Raw genomic sequence first — 24,879 nt, 5'->3', positions numbered from 1 at the left:
TGGGCCACAAAAGAGGCTGTGAGTTGCAGCAGCTGGTGATTAAATTGTATTCCTGACTCTACTTCCAGTTTTCTGAAAAATCTGGTGTAAGTCATTTTTTCATCACGTATCTCATTTTAGCCATCAGTAAAACAGATTATTTCCTCACAGTTTTCAGACTTGTTCCAGCATATTTGTCAACATTGCTGATGATCTGTGGACAGCCACAACAGAGAACTGGCCTGTGTCTGTTTCTACCAGCTTGTGTGGGAGCATTGACTTTGGGCAGGGAGTAATATGTGTCTTAGATTGCTGTAACTGCATGGATGAAGCTGTTATTTCAACTGGTGCAGCTTTACATGAAGAACAGCTCTTGGTTTTGAGATATTTGGCTGAACAGGATCATTTGGACTGCAAAAAATCCAATTCAGTATGAGACCTGGTCTTAAAAAGAGTAGTGCAGTATGATGGTTTGCAGTTCTATCCCAAGCTGGTATTCTGTGTTGAGAAACACAGAAAGCGTTGGTCAGTCAGTTTTTAACTACACATTTATCACAGCCTCTGAACAGACATGTCTTCTCAAAGTGAAGCTTACCTAAAATATCTTGATTGAGATTGCCATAAACTGGGTCATCTTCTGTGTAGTAGCCATCATAGCTAGAAGGGCAACAGAAAAATACTTTTAATTCACAGAATATGCTTGATTTAGGACTTCACTATTAGACTTTAAACATTTTACACGCATGTGGCAGTAGCAAGCAGATTGTATGTGATCCGAAAAACAAGACCAAAAATATCGGGGTGGGGGGGGAAACAAGTGTGGGGACACAGCACAGAAATGGCTATGTGCATGTTCTGGAGAGAGATTTGTTATCTAGCCAAGAATAGAACTCTTCTTTCCTGGAACTTACTTAAGTATAAAGCTAATCTCAAGACCACTAAGCTACCGTTTGATGTAGTTCTAGAGGTATTATTGATCACTGAAATGAACCCACTTCATGTCCTCTGAGCCCGCTTTGCAATACAAACTAAAGCACTAAATGGGTCTCTTGGGGCAATGTTCTTAAAAACTCCAGTCTTGATTCAACTAAAATGTTTACATTGACCCAACTAGAGAAGACCAAGGCAAAGTTCAGCTTTGAATTTTGAATGGTTTTCTGTGTTTTATCAGCCCGTGTCGCTTGAAAATATTTTTAACCATGTTTGTAAAATGGGAATTGTTAGTGGGAAGCACTGAGCAACCTTGTTCCTTTCGCATCCATGTACTGTGCCTTGTCAAGGGAATGAAATAATGGAATCTAACACCACTTTTACCGTGATATTTTTCAACAGAACAGGCAGCAGTAGACAGAGACTTCCCAACTTCAGGTAAATTTGTAATTGAGGATTGGTTTGGGGAAACAGGTGAAGGCTTTTGGATTTTTGTTTCAAGGGCCTTTTATTTTTTGGTTGACATGAGACCCTTTCCATCTCTGTTTTTTAGAGTTTGGCCTATTTTTTTTTACTTTGGGATAAGAGAAACAGACTTGTAACAGATCATCAGGTATCCAGCAGCTGTATACAGACTCCATTTCATTGCTTTTGAACATCATGTGTAAAATAAGGGTATGAAATGTAAATACATGTTTTTATATATTGTAACTTATTGTTTTCTGATATTTATCTTAAATTATTATAGACTTATTGAGTTTGAGTGATAGTAAATATTGTTTTATCTCTATATCTTGCACTTCAGTATACAAAATTATCATATTAACATGCAATTATTTCATTTTTGATGAAATGACTTGAGTACACCACTTCCACATAATTTTTTTCCTGTTTTCTTCGGATTTTTCTTTTCCATAACGAGCGTGCTCTCTGGTGTTTCCAGACTGGCTTCATGAGATAATGGATTTTTCCCTATGCTGTCCCTCCAAAGCCGTCTCTCATTATTTATTGCTTATTTCAACCTTTCCAGAAAGAAATATTTTATCAATCTTACCTTGGACTGTTGTCTTCATAGTCCTTATACTTTTTAGCTGGAAAATTTGCTAAAAAAAACTAAAGAGCAAATTAAACACGCCATTTCTAGAACACTTCAGATAATTGTCCAACTGACATGCTTTTGATTTCACCATAGACAGTAAAATGGAATGCTCTTGGCTCTGAGGACCTTCATTTGTCCCCCTGCTTTTCTCAAATACTTGTGACTAATACAAGAAATGTTGGTGTGCTACCCTGTCCTGTGGCTGCAAAGTCCACATTAGTTTACAAGTCCCCCAAAATGTATTGTAACACCTGTGATTAATTTCTTATTTCCTCCTCCTTCTGGTTCTACCTCATCTTTTTCTCCGCCTAGGGAGGTGCATCATGTGTTTATATTACAAGGCGAAGGGTTTATTTATTTTGCTAGTTCTGCTGCTTATATCTCTGAAAGAGGGGTATATATCCTGTGACCATGCAGAAAAAGAAACTGAGGCAGAGAGGCATTGGCTCCAAAGAGATTTGTTACTAGAGCTTGATTAATAACTCAGGAAAGCTTGACTTTCTATCTTCTGCTCCAGAACTCCCGAATTTAGCACAGTAAGCTCCGATTACATGAGCAGTGCAACATCAGCCAACCTTACCAAAACCTTGCTCAGCATTAGTTTTGTAAATGACTGTGATTTTTCATCGTAGAAATCTCTGCCTAGCAGCACTAAAAGACAAACCAAAAAGGCACTCCCTCATCCCACAGCTCTCCAGCAGCTCTTTTAATATCCTGTCATATTCTAATTCTCTTGTACTTGGTGAGTTCAGTTTATAAACATAGGCGTGTTTATGTAGGTTATGTACGTATGTGTGTTTAACGTGATTGAACCCGCTAGTGTTTGCCTGAGCACCCATGTGCATATAGCACAGGTGCAGTTTTCCCTGTGGAAACGCACTTTTTCTCTGAATGGGCGTGGTGAGGATGTGCAACTGAAATCTACAGAATTGCATGCATAAGAGAGGTTGCAATGGCATCATCAAATCTGTTGAACATCATAGTTAATTTTAACCGAAACAAGAGTATGACTGTAGTCACCCTCTAACGTGAATTAGACAAATCAGTTCCTTATTGTGAGTGACACATTGATTTAAGAGCTACATTAGCATCCCACGATGAAAAGCAAATTGGATTTTTTCAAAACAAACTAATTAAGCATAAAAAGTGTATGAAATCTGAAATTCAAATAAGCATTCAGGAATTTTGGGAAGATAAAATTTTCTCAAATGTATTTTGTATCAGTGCAGCTACTTAAAATTCTTTTTAAACTAAAGTACGAATAATAACCAGTTACATGAAAAGTACACCTTAATAAAGGAAGTTACAGATGTTAAAAATGTACATTAAAAATACAAATTTAGCCAAAACTTAATTCCTCAACTTGTACGTGTTCTGTTGGTTTTTCTTCAGAGAATGGACTCCGGTAGCTGTGTTTGGCAGTGGACTGGGCAGCTAGCAACCATTGTATAATCATACCTGGCTCCCCTAAACATGTTTAAAAGTTGCATGCTCTCTACTAGAATCATTCTTGCCGAAAGATAATGAATCCATTTGTTGGCTTGAAATCTCCAAGCAGTGATGGCTTTCTCTGCAAACACTTTAACCCCTCAAACTCCATTCCTTAGAGAGACATTACTTACCTTGCTTCTTTTTCATATAGTGTGAAATGTTCAGTATCAACGAAACAACAAGAGCCAAACTCAGAAAGGCCAAAACTCCCCAGACAGAAAAATGGCAGTCCATTTCTGCAACTGAGAGAAAAGAATTCCATAGTTTGTGTTGTCAACAATTTTACTGTATTCTTTGTGGTGGGCTGATTTTTGCTTTCTGTAATTGAAGCTACTATTTTGTTGTTTACTCTGTGACAGCCATTGCTATACAAGCTAAATAATTAATATCAAACCCAGATGCTAAATAATAAGAGAGCAATGTCAATAAGCTGTTAACAGAACTACTATGTCATAGGAATTCAGCCAAAGGTTGGACTATTGGTTTACCTGTAAGATGCAGTAAAAGTCAGAAATCGATAAAGAAAAAAGTCAATAGCTTTGAAATTATTTTTGTAATTGTCTTTAACTTATTTACAGTAAATTTGGGGCTCAATTCTGGAGTTTGTGAATGTAGTTCTGAAGATTAATTCAGTCAAAACAACTTCACTGGAAATGTCTCTGAATAATAGCTAAGACCATCAGGATTTAAGAATCTCTGCAACAGATTTCAAAGGCTGGTTATGTCTTTTCTTGCATTTCCTATTAAAACCACTTGTACTCATATCCTCGCTCTCCTTCCTGAGAAAGTAGATGTTGTAGTGGCAAAGGAGAAGTGGCTGGGAATCAGTGAACTACTACTGAGAAAAACCTGAACAGCTCTTGAAGAATCACTTGGGAAAAGGTGTGTCAACTTAAACAAATAAAGCCTCCTTTTGCACTGAGCTCGCCTCTCCTTGGAGCCATGTTAGAAATACAGGAAGGAACTCCCCCTGCACCAAGTGAATTTTGCCATTTAATTAATTCTTCGATTAACCTAACTCATACAGATTTTCCATCACAAACCATGCTGAAGACAAGAGCCTATTTGTGACACTCTAGTGGCCAAAGTGATTGGCGTTGCTGCAAATGGCTTGTGAAAACCCTTCCTTTACAGAGGAAATGCTGAGCCAAATACATGAGTGAAAGGAGCTTGAAGCTAGATTTTTCACCTTCCCTAGAGGCATGTTTTATATTTTTCTAGATTCAGAGAGTTTGAAATAAAGCCTGGCCCCCAAAACTAAGGAATTCCACTAATATTGCATTAAAAGGTTTAGCTGGAACAGAGCAGTCAAGGGGAGAGACTAGATGGTACTCTCAGAATGAGATTAGAGCAGGTTCTTAACACACTTCTTTGGTTTTGCTGTAGCTGGATTCCTTCAGGGGGCTGATGTTTTGTTTGGTCCGTAAAGGAAAGCTGAGGTAAAAGAATACAGGAATACACGTTCCCGTGTTGCCAGCCACAGGTGGCGGAGGCAATGGATGTGCTCCTGCTGAGAAGACAGTGAGTGACAGAGCCATGGTAGTTTGTTCATAAGAAACTATATTGAAGCTATTCTTAGACTAATGCGCTCCTCTGTGAAAGAGTTCATCATATAGCCAAAGGTTTCATGAGAAGGACGATTCTCGTTTTATTGTTCCAAGCTGGGAAGTGTAAGTGGCAGAAGTACTATATTTAATCATTATAAAGGTGAGAGTGTTTTGACTATCTAATACCTGAATCTCTCTAGTATTATTTATATATTCCTGTTCTGCTGTTCTTTCACTTCTATTTGGAAACAGGGTCAAACTTGGCGTTGCACCCAAGTAAACACCTACCTTCGGTAATTTGCTCCATCTGGATGATGTTTTTACTTTTCTGAGCTTAGGGATGGAGTTACTCGTCTCCTCTTAGTATATTTTACAGTGCTGTAAACTATATTCAACAACAAAATACAGGCAAGTAAAAGACTTTCTAAAGACATAGTTACTTGTGCCTTTTCTCCTTTTTAAATCTATTGTTGACGACTTTCTCTACCAACAGAGAAAAAACACGGGAACAAATAAACTTTTGGTCACTTGTCAGGTTTTCTCTTTGCAGGGCTCATTATACTGTAATTGGAGGGGGATGGAGAGGAGGAACCAAACTAAAAAGAATAACCAAACAAACAGAAGCCCCCCAGACATTCTAAACTTTCCTGGATTAATTTCTGCAATTCAGTACTACTGCAACTCAAAGGAGAAGATATAATCTTGTACTTACCTTTGGGGGCAGGGGACAGATTTAACAATTTGGGGCTAGAAATAGGTGTTTGTCCTCCTAACAGCATAAGAATAGGTAGCAGAAGTACTATGTTTGGTTCCTTCTTGTTCTAATGTATTTTGTTTAGAGAATCTCTCACAAAGGCTAACAGGAAGATACCATACTTCGACCAGTTTCTCCTACTGAAAAGGAACGTGAGGTGCGGAATACAGATACATGTCTAGCTGGACATGCCATCTATGGTATCGACTCATCATTCATACAAGCAGATTAATTACTTTGGTCGCTACCGGATTTAAAATGATCATCTGGAGCACAAAATTATTTGCTTCCTGTCCTTTCTGCAAATTTGTCAAGATGAGATAAAATTAGTGTTTTCCCCCCTCTCCAACTGAATGGTGAGATAAATAATATTACATACTAATGACCCTTAGATAAAGAAACCCATTAAAAGACTGATGAATGTTAAATTAGCATTAAACATGCTTTCACCTGTGTGAGTTTTTAAGGCAAGATTAATTCTCCGGAAAGGATTCCTTAAACTGCAATTAATTAGTGCATACTTCAGAAGGGAAGCGGCGCATTGTAAAATAAGCCTTCAGCACAGTAAATATATTAAGCACAAAACTAACACCAATCCTTAGTCTTCATTAATAAACCTTAATTAAGGAAGGTTTAAGCTGTCGATGATGACTCATCATCATCATGATTATTATTAATAATTTGAATTCAGAACCCTGACCAACTTGCTTGGAATGCTAGTGCTCTACCAGTGTGTTTTTACTGCCGATTTGTTCACAAGTTTATAATACTGAAAAGATAACACTTGCCGGTTTTTGTTGTTTCTAGGAATACTCCCCACCCTTTATCCAACAGACAATCAAGTTATGTTGGCAAACCTTGGATGCTCTTTTGTGTTGGACCTGGCAGCATGAATCTATCTCTACAGCTGCCACCAGTCTTTAAGGTCTCCAGCCTATTTTTTTTCCACCAGCTTTCTTAAAAAGCAGGAAGCGTGGTTCAGGCTTATGCAACCTCACTAGCAAACTGACAGTCTCCTTCAGTGTTTGCCTCATTCAAATGTGTAATTTCCTTCAAAGGAATTTGAAATTCATTTGCATATGTAATTATGTATGTCTTTATTACTGTATTTATTATCCACCTGCCTTGCCACAGAATAGCATGTACAGGAATATTAGTTCCATTTTATGTGATACAAACCTGCTTTTGTGATATTCACATGAGACCCACGCTCTAAGTCTTCCTGTTTGTGATGTTGTGTTGAATTCAACAAAAGTATTTAGATACCTCTTAAACTAAATTACAGATCTATATTACCTAGGTGTGCTATTTGACTCTTTATCTCTTGAGATTTCTAAAGCAAGTCTGAAAGTTCATCTCCGAGAGAGACTATGGTTTAGCTGAAATAGGATTCAGAGGCACGATGCAAAAATGATGGCATTGCCAGCTCTGGAAGGTCAGGTTAGGATATCATGATATGTTTCCTCTATTCTTTAAAGTCTATAAATCTGGACCCACAATCCAGAACATTTGTGGAAAGACAGGGTACATCAGCATGTGGCTTACGATGTGTATTTATCTTTAAAATTTAATGAAACATGCCCGTGTTTGGGTAGAGAAGCCATTGGAGTAGCTTCTTCCAGAGGAAGATTGCACTCTGAGCACCGTCAAAGAAGTTTTCTGTTAACTTCTGAGGGTTTGTTTTTTTTATGTTTTTTTGTTTATTTGTTTGTTTTTGCAGAGCAGACGATTTTATTTCCAATCGTGCATAATGTAGAAGGCGGAATGGTTTCTCAACAGAAAAAGTGAATCACATGACTACATTTATCTTTTTTGAATACCTACATTGAAATAGCCCTCAGTGTAGTCTAAGGAGCAATGTAAAACATTGTTCTTCAAGAAAAGTTCTTATGTGAGAATATAACCTGTGCAGTATATGCTTATTTGAGATGTTATTACTTTGGAAAATTATTTTTACATTAACTGCCTTAGATCAATGCTTAAGGAAAAATTTACTGGATTAGCATCCTATTTGAACATGAAGGAGCAGGTTAGTCTTGATTAATATAATATAACCTTCCATCTGAGTCCAAAGGTGATATAGACTCTTAACTATTTAGAGCTTTATCATAATGAAGAGAGTTGATGAGGAGAAATTAATATAAAAACGCTGAAAATTGTGGGAATTCTTCCGCTTTATACCGTTCTTGAGGTTGTAATTAACATGATGAAAAATCGCATGAAAATGACACTGTTTTAAAGTGGACATAGCTTTGGCATCTGCCAGCAACTGAATTTAGAGACCACACTCATCAATACGAGTAGAATCAAAATTTCTCATCGATAAACCAAAAGGCATGGGTCCATCACATTTCACTGAAAACCAGGATACATAATAGAACTAGAACTCCTTTTGGTAAGTGATGCATTCTATCATCTGTAGTCTGAGCTGTGGCTTAAAGCAGGGAAGACATAGAGTTTTATGAAGTGGAGACTGCAATTCATGTGTTTGAAAGTAAAGGTTTTGTCACAAGCCCAGGGAAGGAGAAGGACTCAAGCAGTTATAAGGACTGGATTGAGTCATTCCATTTGTACGATCAAGTGAACAGAAGAGTCCTGGGGCCATCTGATAGGAGTCTGCACCTCAAGAGGAGGCCTCTTGTTAAGCAAAGAAGGATCTTGTACTGAAAGAGAAGCTGGGGAGAGTGGGAGATACGCATTGTAATACTGGAGACAGTTGCTTAGTTTCTCAGCTAAGAGCATGAGGAGTAAATCCGAGATCTGCAGAGGATTCAGAATGAAATGCTTATCAGCCTGAGCAAGAAGCTTACAAGGTGTTTCGGTGTTTTGTGCAGGTCCATGTGGTGGGTTCGATAACTGAGAAAAGTCAGCTCAGCGAATTCATCTCTGTCTAGCAAACGTCAGTCCTGCCTCGGCTTTCCTTTGTTGCCTCTACCTAGATGGTTTCCCTTTTCTCTGTTCACATGAGCAGTCATGACTCTGCTGTGTTACACACTGTGTTACAGCCAACGCACACCAAGAGTCAACAGGCACACTCCGCTGAGCTCAATATTATGGCAGATGCACTTGTGCGACGAAATCAACCCACATGCTTGTGGAGAGAAAGACATGGACTCACACGCGTGTGGAGCGATGCATAGATACAGCAGGCACTAACGAAGACAGACTTTCAGGCACAACGTCTCCACACAAACAGGAACCGGTCTGCAGGTGTCCTAGATGTTGATTATCGAACCCACCACATGGACCTGCGCAAAGCTCCCAAACGCTTACAGGAAAGACACATGCTCTCCCACAAGCACACAAGTGTTTGCCCTCAGCTTAGGATCAGGAATAAGCTTGTGAAGAGATGCCATGCTGTTCTTTCGCGTTATGGCATGCTCTGTTTCGTTTCTCTTGGAGATCGATTGCTAAGCGTCTTTCCTCAGGCGACTGTGAAGCATTTACCGTAGGAGAGAGGTACCACGGAGCAGCATTCAGTACTGCCTGCGACTGTCTTTGTTCCTTTACTAGCAGAGCTCCATTGCATCAGTCCGCATGAGAAATGCAGGACTGGGAAACATTGTTTAACACGCGGAACCTCGCCAACAAACAGCGCAGCTGTGCACTCACTCACTCCAGCTTAAGCATGAATGGAGCCAGCACCAAGGCACACACATGTGGACAGACAAACGTTGGTAGGCACAAATGATTTCACGCAGAGGGTCGTCCAAGAACAAGCACATATCTGCAGGTACCCTCCGTATGTGTATTCTTGTGCAGCCATGTATACGTTTGTGCAGTGCGCTATACATCAACAGACGTGTTTACCCTCAGGCATGTCAGTACATTTCCCGTACGTCTTTCTGTCAAAAGGTGGGAGTAGGCGCGCTTGCAGATGTGTGCATGTTTGTGGCCATGCATTTGCTTATGCGTCAGTGTGTGAAAAGGTGGGTGCTTTTCTCTAGCTGCGTGTGCGTGCACATGGTGGTGGCTGCACATACCTGAGTGCTTGTGGATAGGTTTCTGAGTGGTTTTCGGTGAGGATTAGTCTGTGTGCACATGGACAAATGGTCTTCACCAAATTTGCTTGCTAGCTGACGCTGCCATTAGAGGCTGAGCTGGTGAACAGAAGGGGGACTGACCTAATTAAAAAATAAATGAGGGTAAGGGAATAAAGATCCTCTTTTGATGTAAGCCCCTCTAGTATAAAAAAGGAACAAGGAACAATAAAAAACTATTTAACTGCAAATGTTCAACTTTTTCCTCTAAGTGTTAGCAGCTCTCTTAAAGAGTGAGCTGTGTTTTAAATCTGAAGTGTTTTGAAATCCTCCAGGATAGAAGCAGTTGGTCAAATATTTGTAATTTAAATAAAAAGATGAGGAAACATGCAAACTCTTCCCATATTGTCCAGAATCATTAAAGTTATGTGCCAGAGGTATGCTGCCAGTGTAAAAAATCCCCACATAATTTTGCTTTGGGGACAGGGATAGAAAGAACATGTGAATGGATGCTAAGAATGAAAAGCTGTGCCTGAAGCCTGATGGGAGTTTAGTTTAGTTTGATACACTCAAAACTGTGTCAACCCTTTCCATGAATATTTCATTCATTTTTAAAAGGAAAATTATCATGGTGCTAACACCTTACTAATTTTTTTAAAGTGTTTCCAAAATATTTATTTCATTCCTTCACTACAACCTTCTGCAGTAGCCCACAGAAATACTGTGCTGCATAAAAGGTTAATAAGATTCTGAATAAATCAAACATTTCTTATATTCTTCAGATATTAGCATGAAGAAATTCTGTTTCAGTTTGCAACCAATGGGATCATTGACTTATATGGGACCACAAATGGTCCATAAGTCCACATTCATTTATTATTCTGAGTGTACTTTGAGTTTTCCAAGAAAAATGGAGTTTAAAAAATCTGTAATTGCTATGTATATTCAAAATGCCAGAAGACTAGATGGCTCATGGGATAGGAGAATGGAATATCAACCATTTTCTCTTTAGATCAGTTGCTCAGACTCAGTTGTGAAAAACAGCGCTCGAGTATCATTGGCATTCAGAGGGTATTTAGTTACCTGGGAGAGAAGAAATTACTGTGTTTCCCAAACAAACAGTTTTCCACAGCATGCAAAATTCTGCATTCCAACACACTTGTTGGTACCTTACTAATTTGGACAGCTAATGAAAATAATATAGAGAGGAACAACAAAAGGTACCTTTGTTTTGCTGGGCTGTTGAACATCCTCTCTGAAGAAACAGAAGACATCTTGAGTGGTTAATTCCCTTGGTCCATGAGAAATAAAGTGCAATAGCAGTAGTGCCCCAGCACTGTCCTCAGGTATAAAAAACTGCTGGGGCAGATCATCACTATCTCAAATTCCTAATGTGTAATATTACTAATCCGATTCCTTCTGAATGTCAATTCCTTGTCAGTCTTGAAAGGCAGTTTTGGTTTGTACCTTTGTGCAGGAGCTAGGCCTATACAGGGTAGTGTGTATGACCTCTTTTGGGCTATTCCTTCAACGGTGCGTTGTTGGAAAAGTTTTTAGTTCCATTAAGGCAGCAAGGAGAGCCAAATCTTGGACAGAGTCTGAGATGAAATATCATATCCTTTCTGTTTAAGGTTTTGTTGAGCACTTGCAGAAGCAATTGAGTTGTCAAGTATCATCTGAGTCATAGAACAGTCACAACATGAACATGCCTCTTCATCACCTTTGTCTCTTCTCCTTTTCCTCTTTTCCATACTTTGAAATTTGGACTTTCTTCTAGAGCTTGTTCCTTAGGGTCAGAGGCTGTCATGCCATGACATCTGTTTCATGGAGCCTGATTGCCTCTACCTCCTCTCCAGGTTTCTTCCCCTGCTTCTTTTTCCCTGTGGTCTTTTTTGGTGTTCTGCGGCTCACTCCCACCCACCCTCCCAGTCTTTCTGGTATTCTGTACGGGATGTAGGTCAGTCTAGGTTTCTTATAAGCAGTGCAGCTTTAAATGAGTTGAGAAGTTCAGGCCTTACTGAAAGCAACTAGACATTCAAGCCAGAGCCAGTGGTATTTGATGGTTAGCAATTCAAAAGCGAGTATTTCATTACAGTGTTGGTTGTAAGCACAGTGACAACTATGTAGTGACCTGTCTTAAATTATCTCACAGTTCTTCTGCAGAGGAGGTGGAAATAAAAATTAAGTATTGACACACAAACATTTTTAGAACAACTTTCTTTGGCAGTTAAGTTACCTTTGATAGGTGAACCTTCTCTCACGTGGCTGCTGTAAGGCAAAAATCAGTGCAGGCCTGAGCATAAAACATTGCTTTTCACATTGAGCCATATACCTTTATTCGAAGCTGGAGGCTTCTGCTATAGAGGTAAACAAGTTCTCTGCCTGCTACATGTACTGCCTGAGCAGTAGCTCCTTTCCTATTCTGAGAGGATGGACAGAAAAACACAAATGAGCAGGTTGCTAATGATTTTGAGTCTTGACAGCACTTATCCTTTTGAGTCTGTCTCTGTAGATCTCAAAAAAGAGTCAGTTTTATATCCATCATTAATGCCATCACAGCTGTGTAAAGATAAGGCCGGAATTTGTGTGGAGCTGGGTCAGGAGTCTAAAACTCTGCCCTCAGAACCTCCTTTGCCTGATTTTAATGATGCTTATACAGCACACAGTAACCCCTTCATGACTAAGACGGCAGAACACAAAGGGGTGATGCAAAATGCTGTGGAGAATGGCGATTTTTCTTTCACCTTTCCAGTTACTTACAAACCATAACAACCACCAGAACATGACGGAATACCTACTTCTGTGTATTGCCTTTCTGAAAATCAAGCAGCTTGTCAGGAATCTGAGTTAATTGTTTTATTGGTTGTTGTTACAGTTGTTTCTTTGTGATAATGTTTGTATAAGTGCACTGTAAGCCTTCTCCCCACTTTTCCCACTCATGCTGCAAGCCGCTCCGTGCTTCCCCCCCCTCCCTCCCTCTTCTCACGGTTTTTACTTACGAGATGGGGTTGGGAACGACTGTTTTCAGTCATGTTCCTAAGAAATTAGTACTGGGAGGTGTTTTAGAACATAGGAAAGCCCTTGGAAATATGAGGAAGGAAGATCTTGTGAAATATTGTAATTAATGGTGGCTGCTGTGTAAGTTCAATGATTGGGAAAAGTGTCCGGAGAACAGAATCTTGAGGTATAACACTTTGCTGTTTCTAAAGCGAGAAGAGCAGGACAAAAATAAAACTCTACAAGAGATCATTGAATCATTTCAGACAATTTTACAGGCGGAATGGTTTGAAATTCAACAAGCTGGGAGAGAATTAACTGATAACACACAAGTCATAGAAAACTTGCTGAACTCAGCGAGATACTTGTCCTTATTAACCTGTTTTCTTTGTAGGTATCTGTTTAAGCATATTACAGTTTAATAGGTCTTTGTCTGTTATATGGTACAGTAAGTACATAAACTGTTAAATAATGAGAATCCATGGACTGAAAATGTGCGTTTTGTGATTATACAGAAGACCGTAACTCAGTTCTTTACTGCGTGAATGTGATGATAAGATTTTGTGTGTGACAGCTGCTACTTTTCTTTCTAGCATGCTAGCTTTATTCTAATATCCTGACTTGCGCAACTCTGTGATAGGCTGTGTCTCATCTCGATGTGCTGGATTTGGCTCTTTTGTATGCACATCAAGTAAAGAATCCTGGTTTTGGAATAACAGTTGCAGCACACCAGATGAGACACTAATAAAAGCCTTGCCCAGTCCAGCTTGTTGCTGCGGCGGCGGGGGGGCGGGTGCCAATTGATCTCCAGCGCGCACTGACCTGTTTTGTCAGGGAGACCCAATGGCACCTCTACCTGGCTGAGCAGTGAGCGGCCCAAAGGTGCAATGCAAAAATCGAGATATTGTCTTGAATAAGTGTAACTGTGATCTATCTGCATATTTGAACTTGGTATTTGGTTTTCATATCTGAGCTCAGCATTTTAATTTGCATATTTATATTTGGTACCAAAAGAATCTTGTTTGGGGAGATAATTACAAAATGGGAACCGGTTCCGCTACTAAAATTTTACCTTGCTCCCCCTTAGGATGCACCCTTATACATTAGAGTAATTGCTCTTATTGTTATTTAATAATTTTGAGACCAGAAAAGAATTGAAGTTGTTAAACTCTGTAAGACATTGCAAACGGTAAATGGGGCTGAGGAATGTAACTATTGCTCAGCTAATTAGAATTGCATATAGAGTGTATTATGGCTGGAATGAATTGGGAAAATAAAAAAGCAAAATATCCCAGGCCTGTGCTGTACTGTTTGAACATTTCAGGCCTGTATCAAGCTGCAAGATAAACTTAGCTCCCTGGCAGCTCCCACTTAGCACCAGCAATTAATGCCATCTGCGTGGCCTTGCCTCTATCTAAACTGCAGCAAGAAAAAAAAAAAAAAATCAAAAAGAAGAAGAAAAACCTGGCTGCCCGCTTTTAAAGTGGTGAAAGGGGGGTTTTCTATCCCCACCCCCGCCACTGCAGCAATGTTGTAATACTGAATAGGGCAGTCTGAGGGTGAAATTTAAAGGCATCCCTAGCAGATCCATAGTTCTAATGAAACTGAGAAATTAAACCAAAAATCTTTTAATAGACTTATCTTGTGGTAACTAATTGTAAAAGACTTCTTAGTAAATTCACCGTGATAGCTTTTGAGATTGTGGGAAAGAAAGACAGACCATTTTTTGAAACCAATGGAATGCTAAATTTGGAACAAAGTTTTAACAGCTGAATTCTTCTATTTGCCAGAAAGCCCTATACTTCTTTTGAGGCCTAGTGACAGACTGAATACAGCTCCGATTGGCTGCAGAGTCCAAGCCAGGACTTTGGGTGCATGCTGTGCAGTTGCTGAGACTTTCAAGATTGGTTTTGTATATTTTGTATTATTTTCTCTATTCTTATTAGTAGCATTAGTAAAACATTTTTAATTTTTTCCAACTCTCTTCTCTATGTCCTTCTTTCCCTCCCGATTGGCTGTCCTGAGTGGGAAGTGGGGAGAGGGAGAGGCAAAAAAAGGGGGAAGTGGGGGGGGAGAGGAGGTTAACAATACATCTGCCAGGGCTTTATTGTCACCCCGCAATCTTAACCCTCGACAGGTAATTAGTGCCCAACATGGGGCGAGAGAAAGGGATAAATTTGGAGATTTTTGGCTTTCCTACTGCTCTGACGTACCTTTCAATTTACTTGGCCTGGTGCCAACTCATAGAGTTGTGATGCTCACACGTCTGTTTGCTTTGCACATTAGTTAGTGGTATTAAGGAAAATTGAATTACATTGATTTAAAGATGTTATGGCAAAAGTTGTATCAGTTATTTTCTACAGTGTGCTCACTGATTCCATATCTGTGTTGGGGTTTCCTTTTGAATCGAAGTATTCATTATATAACAACAAGAAACTGGACAATGGTTCTGGTGATATTGTGTGGTTTGGCACTGGTTTATTCCATTATACTGCGGCCGCTAATGTATTTCTACACATTTCTGCTTTACCTCGAAAAGCCTCCGGGAGAGATAAGAAGGCGGTACGGCTCTGTGTTTGCTAATTGGTCGAGCGAAGCTTTAGAAAGGCTGACTAACAATACTTTCGTTTTTTCGCTGGGACAGTTCTCAAATGTTTTAGAGAGCTTTGAATATCCTTGGAGCTTTGATAGAACAGTGATGGTGTTATCTGGTTTGCTGAATGTGTGGCAGTTTGTGTTACTGTTAAGAGAAATGAGGTTCAATAGGAGGTTTGCGTCTCTTTTTAGTCCTGAGATTTGTGGTGCGTCTTCGGAAGCTTTAGCAAAAAGCACTCCTAGCCGCTCAAGAAAGAGCAAAACACAGAAAGCTGCCGCTGCAGCCACTGCCCCCCCAATCGCAGCTACACAGGCTGAAGCTACAGCTCCTCCGCAGAGTTCCTCTGCCAAGGTCGCTGCAGATAACAGAACTTCTCCAGCCTCAAAGGCTAACAAGGCAACCCCCCCTTCTTCACACACTGGTCACTGTTGCTGCTGTAACCACAGCAATCACTGTGACAGTCATTCAGACTCTGGAAATGAATCAAATGATGGTGAACCCATATCAGCATCAGTTGCCGGTTGTAAGAAAGTCACTAGAAAGACTACCCGTGCAACAGGTGATGGCACAGGGCCAACATCAACCCAAGGGGCATCATCAGCACAGGGAGGAGATGAAGTGACCACCACTCAGTCCTTTTCTCCAGGTGAGCTGAGAGATCTGCGAGAAGACTTTAGTCGTCATGAAGGCGAGAATGTTTTAACCTGGCTGCTCCGATGCTGGAACAATGGGGCAGAAACAATTGAATTGGAAGGTGGTGAAGCCAGGCAGCTGGGATCTCTGTCAAAAGATTCCACCACTGATAGGACAATTTCAAGAGAGTCTAAAGCCACTACCCTCTGGACCCGACTCCTGGCAGCTATGAAAGTAAGATTTCCCTACAAGGAAGACTGTATATCCAAGTCAGGGAAATTGAATACTATGGAGAGAGGTATCCAGTTCCTGAGAGAATTAGCTGTGCGAGAGCTCATCTATTTTGGACCAAACAGCCAAGAGGGGACAGACCCAGATAGAATCAATTGTACACGACCTCTGTGGCGCAGATTTGTACAAAGTGCACCACCTGCATATGCTAAGTCATTGGCAGGAATGGTCTGGACAGCTGGAGGTGTACAAAACATTACTGAAGTGATTGAGCAGCTCCGGAACTTTGAGGACAGCCTTGCTGGTTCTCTACGGGCTTGTGTGTCTGCTGTGGAGAAACTGTGTGAAAAATCTGATGACCGGTTTGAAAAGCTGTTGCAAGAAATCAAAGAACTCAGAGAAGACACATACCATTCACAACCTGTACAAACCTATGTTTCAGCTATTAGGAGAAGGCATTTCCAATCTCGAGAGAGAGGACAGAGGCAGCCCACAAAAAGAGGTTCACTGTGGTTCTTCCTACATGAGCAGGGAGAAATCATGAATAAGTGGCATGGAAGACCTACCTCAGAACTTCAAGAACGAGTACATGAAATAAAAGGGAAAACTCCTAGGAAGGTGGCTGCTCCAGTTTACAAAAGGAGCAGAAGAGATTCTGATGCTCTTGAAGGAACCTCTAATTCACACCCAGAGACTGTGCAAAACAGAAATTAGAGCTGCCCTGCCTCCAACCAGATGGAGGAAAGGGATAACAGAGTATATTGGACTGTACAAATACGATGGCCTGGTACAACACACCCCCATGAGTACAAAGCTTTAGTGGACACTGGTGCTCAGTGCACAATAATTCCTTCTATTTATAAAGGAACGCAATCCATTAATGTTGTTGGAGTGACTGGGGGATCCCAGGAACTGACTGTTGTAGAGGCTGAAATGAGCCTAACTGGAAAAAACTGGCAAAAGCATCCCATTGTGACTGGTCCAGATGCTCCGTGCATCCTTGGCATAGACTGCCTCAGGAGAGGGCATTTTAAGGACCCAAAAGGGTATAGGTGGGCATTTGGTATAGCAGCTGTGGACACTGAGCAAACTGAACAGCTGTCTGATTTGCCTGGTCTTTCAGATGACCCTTCTGTTGTAGGACTGCTGATGGTTGACGATAAGCAGGTGCCAATTGCTACCACGACAGTGCATCGCCGGCAATATCACACCAATTGAGACTCTTTGATTCCTATCCAGAAGTTGATCCGTCAATTGGAAAGCCAGGGTGTGATCAGTAATACTCGCTCACCTTTTAACAGCCCAATCTGGCCAGTGAGTAAGTCTAGTGACGAGTGGACACTAACTGTAGACTATCGTGGCCTGAATGAAGATACACCACCACTGCGTGCTGCTGTGCCTGACATGCTAGAACTGCAATTTGAACTGGAGTCAAAGGCAGCTAAGTGGTATGCTACAATTGACATTGCTAATGCATTTTTCTCTATTCCTGTAGCAGCAGAGTGCAGGCCGCAGTTTGCTTTCACCTGGAGAGGCATCCAGTACACGTGGAATCGCTTGCCCCAGGGGTGGAAACACAGTCCTAACATATGCCATGGACTGAGCCAGACCACACTGGAGCAAGGTAAAGCTGCAGAATACTTGCAATATGTTGACGACATCATCGTATGGGGCGACACAGCGAAAGAAGTCTTTGAGAAAGGTGAGAGAATAATTCAGATTCTTTTGGATGCTGGTTTTGCCATAAAACGAAGCAAGGTCAAGGGACCTGCACGAGAGATCCAGTTTTTAAGAATAAAATGGCAGGATGGCCGTCGTCAGACCCCAGCGGATGTGATCAACAAAATTGCACCCATGTCTCCACCTACTAATAGAAAAAAGACACAGACTTTCTTGGGCATTGTAGGTTTTTGGAGAATGCATATTCCTGACTACAGCCAGATTGTGAGCCCTCTCTATCGAGTGACTCAAAAAAAGAACCAGTTTGAGTGGGGCCCAGAAAAACGACAAGCCTTTGAACAAATTAAGCGTGAGATAACTTATGTGGTGGCCCTTGGACCAGTTTGGACTGGACTAGATGTTAAGAATATGCTCTACACCACAGCCGGAGATAATGGACTTACCTGGAGCCTCTGGCAGAAAGCACCAGGAGAAACCTGAGGTCGACCCTTAGGTTTTTGGAGTTAAGGATACAAAGGATCTGAGGCCAAGTATACTCCAACTGAAAAAGAGATACTAGCAGCATATGGAGGAGTTCAAGCTGCTTCAGAAGTGATTGGCACTGAAGCACAGCTCCTCCTAGCACCTCGGCTGCCAGTGCTGAGCTGGATGTTCAAAGGGACGGTTTCCTCTCCACATCATGCAACCGAAGTTGCGTGGACTAAATGGATTGCATTGATCACACAACGAGCTCGAATTGGAAATCCCAATCACCCAGGGATCTTAGAAGTGATTACAGACTGGCCAGAAAGCAAAGACTTTGGGATGTCTCCAGATGAGGAGGAAGTAAAATGTGCTGAAGAAGCACCACCGTATAATACGCTTTCAGAGGCTGATAAGCAGTATGCACTGTTCACAGATGGATCCTGTCGTCTTGTAGGAAAACATTGAAGGTGGAAAGCTGCTGTGTGGAGTCCCACACGACAAGTTACAGAAGCCACTGAAGGACAAGGTGAATCTAGTCAATTTGCAGAAGTGAAAGCCATCCAGCTGGCTTTGGACATTGCTGAACGAGAGAAGTGGCCAATACTTTATCTCTATACTGATTCATGGATGGTAGCAAATGCCTTGTGGGGGTGGCTACAGCAATGGAAGAAAAGCAGCTGGCAGTGCAGAGGTAAACCCATTTGGGCTGCCACACTGTGGCAAGGCATTGCTGCTCGGCTAGAGAGCCTGCCTGTGAAATTTCGTCATGTAGATGCTCATGTGCCTAAAAGTCGAGCCACTGAGGAACATCTAATGAACCAACAAGCAGATCAAGCTGCTAAGATTAAAGTAGCTGAGGTGGACTTGGACTGGCAACATAAAGGTGAACTTTTCCTAGCTCGGTGGGCCCATGATGCTTCAGGACATCAGGGTAGAGATGCAACATATAAATGGGCTCGCGATCGAGGGGTGGACTTAACTATGAACACTATTTCACAGGTTATTCATGAACATGAAACTTGCGCCGAATTCAAACAAGCGAAACGGTTAAAGCCTGTATGGTATGGGGGGCGATGGTTAAAGTATAAGTATGGAGAAGCTTGGGAGATTGGTTATATTACACTTCCAAAAACACGTCAAGGTAAGCATTATGTACTTACAATGGTGGAAGCAACCACTGGATGGTTGGAAACATATGCTGTACCTCATGCTACAGCCCGAAATACTATCTTGGGCCTTGAAAAGCAAGTCCTTTGGCGACATGGTGCGCCAGAAAGAATTGAATCAGGCAATGGCACTCATTTCAAAAGCAGCATTATAGACAATTGGGCCAAAGAACATGGTATTGAGTGGGTATATCATATTCCATATCATGCACCAGCCTCTGGGAAAACTGAAAGGTACAATGGTTTGCTAAAAACTACACTAAAGGCACTTGGTGGTGGAACCTTTAAAAACTGGGATTCACATTTAGCAAAAGCCACTTGGTTGGTCAACACCAGGGGATCCACCAATTGAGCCGGGCCTGCCCAATCAGAAATTCTACGGACTGTAGAAGGAGATAAAGTCCCTGTAGTACACATGAAAAATATATTACTAAAGGCAGTCTGGGTTACTCCTGCCTCAGGCAAAGGCAAGTCCATTCCTGGGATTGTTTTTGCCCAGGACCTGGCAGCACCTGGTGGGTGATGCTTAAGGATGGAGAAGTTCGGTGTGTACCTCAAGGGGATTTGATTTTAGGTGAAAATATGCAATACTGAACTGCATGATGTCAATTGCTGTACTAACAGTGTTTAATAAGTGTCTTTCAGATCAAGACAGTGATGATGAAACCAGAGCTAGCTGCTTTGAGTGGCGCCTGACAACTTCTTCAAAGTTGATGTCTTTAACCCACAAACAGTGGTCATGAGATGCACTTGATGTAACATTTTTTCCTGCCCTGGGAGACTGTTGGGACAAAATGAACTTAATGAACTTTTCAAAGGATGGTCCACAGATTAAGATTAATTACTCCTGTGTATATATGTACATATGTATATATATAGCAGTAGTGATTAATTAGATTGTATTGATAGATTGTATTGATAAGGTTTAAGTATTTCCATGAATGGCATATTATAAGGGGTGGAATGTCCTGGTTTTGTTATAAAACAAGTTTCTCTTTTAGTGAATTTGCCTGTCAGCTAAAGCCTTCATATTGGCTGCATTTTCCTGAAGAACCAGATACACATTTTGGTAAACATAGCAATGGAATGCAAACTTATTGATAAGCATGGATGGACATCTCGCGAGAGGGGCAACGAGAAACTGGTGATCAAGAAACTGACCAACTGTGTATAACATTCCATTCACATGCATACTTCAGATAAAAGGGGGAGATCATGAGGATCTCGGCCCTTTTCCCTTTTTCCTCATGGCTGACATTAGGAGAGGACCTTGCTAGTTGTCCCTGCGAACTGAGGCCTAGTGACAGACTGAATACAGCTCCGATTGGCTGCAGAGTCCAAGCCAGGACTTTGGGTGCAGGCTGTGCAGTTGCTGAGACTTTCAAGATCGGTTTTGTATATTTTGTGTTATTTTCTCTATTCTTATTAGTAGCATTAGTAAAACATTTTTAATTTTTTCCAACTCTCTTCTCTCTGCCCTTCTTTTTCTCCTGATCACCTGTCCTTAGTGGGAAGGGGGGAGAGGGAGAGGCAAAAAAGGGGGAAGTGGGGGGGGAAGAGGAGGTTAACAAAACATCTGCCAGGGTTTTATTGTCACCCCGCAATCTAAACCCTCGACAACAGGTAATATACGGTAGCTGTACTACTAAAAATGTGGAGAATATACAGGAAAAATATGGTACATTAACCACTAAAATTGTGACGAATATACAGGCAAATAATGGTTGCTGTAGCGCTAAAAATGTGCCGAACATCCAGGAAAAACACGGAAGCTACACCACCAGAAATGTGGCAAACATACAGGTAAAATACGGCAGCTGCACCGCTGAAAAGGTGGTGAATATACAGGAAAAATATGGTACCTTCACCACTGAAAATGTGAAAACATACAGGTAATATACAGGAGCTGCACCGCTAAATATATGGTGAACGTATAGGAAAAATATGGTACCTGCACCTCTAAAACTGTGACAAATATACAGGTAATATATGGCAGTTGCACCGCTATAAAACATGGTGACTATACAGGTAAAATACTGTACACGCACTACTAAAAATGTCGTGAACATTAGGGTAAAATACTGTAGCTGCACCAATAAAAAAGTGGGGAATATACAGGTAAACTATGGTAACTGCACCACTAAAACTGTGATGAATATACAGCTAAAATACGCTACTTCCACCAATAAAAATGGGGAGAATATACTAGCAAAACACAGGAAACGCACTACTAAAATGCGGCAAATATACAGGTAAAATACGGTAGCTGTACCAATAAAAAACTGGCGAATATACAGGTAAAAAATGGCAGCTGCAGGGCTTAAAATGTGAAGAACAAACAGGTAAAACATGCTAGCTGCATGGCTAAAATTTTGGCGAATATACAGGAGATATACGGTAAACGCACTGCTAAAAATGTGAAAACATACAGGTAAAAAACGTTACCTGCACCGCAAAATATGTGGCAGGTATACAGGCAATGTACGGTGTCACGGAGGCACCCCGTAGGTCAATTTAAGGGACAACAAGGTCCAAAAACAACTTTTATTAAACCGGTGAGAAACAGGGTTTTAGCACTCCAAAAGTGACTTAAATACAGGTTCGGATATCAGTTGAGGAAAATTATTTAAGAGGCAGCAACTAATACAACAGGCGGTCCACAGTGTGCATGCACGTGGCTTCACCCAAAACAATGCTGGAGCCGTCCCTGAGTCCCGGAGAAATACACTCTTGCCTAAACATGGTGCAGGATTATTTTTTAAAGAGATACACGCACGGGAAGCATACACTCGCGATTCTGCGAGGGTAAATTTATAATACACCCGCAATCCTGCGAGAGTTAATTTAATTACACGTGCAAGTGTGCACGGAATCCTACACGTGCTTATGTGGAAGCATGGGAGGAAAATACACTCGCGATTGTGCGAGGGGCTCTCGGCGGCCACTCGCGATTGTGCGAGGAAATAATTTATACACGTGCTCGTATTGGGCACGGAAAGTTATGCTTGCAAGTGTGCACAGAAGGAAAATACACTCGCGATTGTGGGAGGAAATAATTTAAAGTACGCGTGCAAATGTGCACGGAAAGTTACACGTGCATATGTGCACGGGAGGAAAATACACCCGCGATTCTGCGAGGGTAAATTTTACACGCGCTCATATGGAGCGCGGAAAGTTATACGTGCATATGTGCACGAAAAGTATAAATATACTCGCAATCCTGCGAGAAGTTTTACTCATATCCGTGGCGGCGAGGCAAGCGGAGTCCCCATCCTGGGGAGAGGGGCTCTCGGCGGCAGCATCTTGCTCGTGCTCCGAGAGACCCACGACAATGGGCGGAGTCTTGACGAGAATCCTGTTTTTATCTGATCAGATCTGACTGTAGGCACTCTAGAAGCTTCTCTGCACCCCCACACTGTCTGTGGGTGCCCCTGAAGCCTCCAAACATCCCCCACGCTGGGCGCAGCTCAGTGTGCCTTGGCACTCCCTTCTCCTAATGGCCCTGGCCAGGGTGCTCTGGGGCCAAACAAAAGAAGCTGTTAGCCTCAAAAAGGCTAACAAAGAGGGAGATGTGCCCACTCCTTCCATACTGAAGGAGGGAGGGGGAGAGAGGGGGGGTTGCATTCTGCCACATACGGTACCTACACTGCTAAAAATTTCATGAAGATACAGGTAAAATACAGTACATGAACCACTGAAATTGTGACGAATATACGGGTAAAATACGGTAGTTGCACCGCTAAAAGTGTGATGAATATACTGGAAAAATATGGTAGCATCAGCACTAAAAATGTGGATATGTACAGGAAATATACAGTAGATGCACCGCTAAAAATTTGGTGAATATATGGGAAAAATACGGTAGTTACACCACTAAAAATATGGTGAATATACAAGCAAAATATGGTAGCTGCACCGCTAAAGCTGTGACGAATATACAGTTAATATACGGTAGCTGCACCGCTGGAAATGTGGCGAATACACAGGTAAAATAGGGTACGTAAACCGCTAAAATTGTGGCGAATATACAGTTAAAATGCGGTAGTTACACTGCAAAAGATGTGGTGAATTTACAGGTAAAATACGGTACACACACTGTGTGTACACATACGCAGGCACGTTGCAAGAAGAGCCAGAGGCCATGAATGCATTGCAAAGAGCAAGTTTTATTTTAGTTACCTCTCTACTGGGGGATCTCCGAAGCCACACCTAAGCTCCCAGGCAGAGGTGACACAAGCGGGGAGGCAGGCGCTGGTGAATTCAGCCCTGCTGGAAGATCACTGGGCCACTGAGCTCGCCTGTATTTCAAGGCTTCAGGCAGGCGCAGCCTCCCGCTCTTTCTCAAAACAAAGCAGGAATCTCAGACATAGTGATAAGGTGCCTAGAGTTTCTCACAGGCCTACGTTATCTAACACAGTGGTTCTACTCATCAAGCACACAAGGTCAGTAAAACAATTAGTATGAGCTATGTGCTTTTTCTACAGACAGGTGCAAGTCACTTGAGTGTATTTACATTTAACTAACCTCCTTGCCAGATCTTCCGCTATAACCCCATACAAACTGCTAAAAATGTGGTGAATTTTCCGGTAAAATAAGACAGATGCACCAATAAAAAACTGGCGAATATACGGGTTTAATACGGTAGCTGCACTGCTGAAAATGTAGCAAATATACAGGTAAAATACGGTAGCTGTAGCACTAAAAATGTGGCGAACATCCAGGTAAAGTAAAGTTACACCGCTAGAAACGTGGCGAATATACGGGTGAAACGCCGGACACGCACTGCTAAAAAAGTGGCAAATATACAGGTAAAATACGGCAGCTGCATCAATAAAGATGTGGCGAATATACAGGTGAAGAAAGGCATGTGCACTGGTAAAAATGTGGTGAATGTTCAGGTAAAATAAGGTACGTGAACAACTTAAAATGTGGCGAAAATACAGGTAAAATACCGTAGCTGCACGGCTAATTATGTGGCGAAACGGGACTGTACCTGGACCATCCCATTCTCTACACCAACTTTAAAACCTCTCCCTGCAATTCCCAGCGCCTCCCCTGCCCTGGTCCCTTCACTTAGCTTTCAGAGAGGCATGGGTCTGAATCCATCCGCAACAAAAAGAAACACCGCATCGTCTAGTGGGCATCTTCCTGCAGTCACCAAACTCATTTAAAACATCTGCAACAGCAACAAAAAAACAGCAAGAAGAGCCAGTCAGTGCCAGCAATAATTATCGCATCCGTCGGTGATAACTATTTCCACAACTGCCACTTCCGCAAAACTCCCATGGCATTCCATTCACCTGCTCATTCCAGAGGTGGACGCTGAAGCCC

The 24,879-nt window shown here is 41.6% G+C and overlaps 1 long non-coding RNA gene across 1 annotated transcript in view; it reads right to left on the bottom strand.

The window, feature by feature from the left end:
* Nucleotides 1-573: 573 nt before the first annotated feature.
* Nucleotides 574-24,879, bottom strand: part of LOC135577490 (uncharacterized) — a 78,860-nt gene continuing 54,554 nt past the window's right edge. Inside the window, exons 2-3 of the long non-coding RNA XR_010469293.1 lie at nt 3,631-3,741; nt 574-636 (exon numbers count right to left, since the gene is read on the bottom strand). This is a non-coding gene — a long non-coding RNA (uncharacterized LOC135577490). The remainder of the gene's footprint in view (nt 637-3,630; nt 3,742-24,879) is intronic.

This window comes from Columba livia (genome assembly GCF_036013475.1).
Source record: "Columba livia isolate bColLiv1 breed racing homer chromosome W unlocalized genomic scaffold, bColLiv1.pat.W.v2 SUPER_W_unloc_4, whole genome shotgun sequence".
NCBI lineage: Eukaryota > Metazoa > Chordata > Aves > Columbiformes > Columbidae > Columba > Columba livia.
This window is presented reverse-complemented; position numbering and strand designations above follow the sequence as displayed.